This window comes from Eimeria tenella, genomic scaffold (genome assembly GCF_000499545.2).
Source record: "Eimeria tenella Houghton genomic scaffold, Eth_scaff2192, whole genome shotgun sequence".
Taxonomy (NCBI): Eukaryota; Apicomplexa; class Conoidasida; order Eucoccidiorida; family Eimeriidae; genus Eimeria; species Eimeria tenella.
In genome coordinates, this window is record NW_013542045.1 from 1,337 (window position 1) to 1,637 (window position 301).

The 301-nt window shown below is 62.8% G+C and overlaps 1 protein-coding gene across 1 annotated transcript in view; it reads left to right on the forward strand.

The window, feature by feature from the left end:
* ETH_00043895 (uncharacterized protein) overlaps positions 1-301 on the forward strand; it is a gene marked incomplete at both ends in the record, with an annotated part of 4,236 nt that overhangs the window by 1,277 nt on the left and 2,658 nt on the right. The window lies entirely within an intron of this gene.

Genomic DNA, 301 nt, shown 5'->3' on the forward strand with positions numbered 1-301 from the left:
GGCCTCTTTGCCCTCGTCACTTCCATCGGCTTTGGGGGCGCTCTGGCGCATGCAGTGATCAGCAGCAACAGCAGCTACACCCCACAACTGCTGCAGCAGCAAACTACTGTTGACTGGAAGCACATGCACTTTCCCCTGGTCTCCCACCAACACTTGCAGCAGCAGCAGCAGCAGCAGCAGCAGCAGCACGCGCTGCAGCAGCTACTTCAGCCCACCTTGATCCGCCACTTCTGGTCGCCTCCAGAGGCACCAGCTCGGGCAGCAGCCGCAGCCACGGCAGCAACAGCAGCAGCGGCAGCCG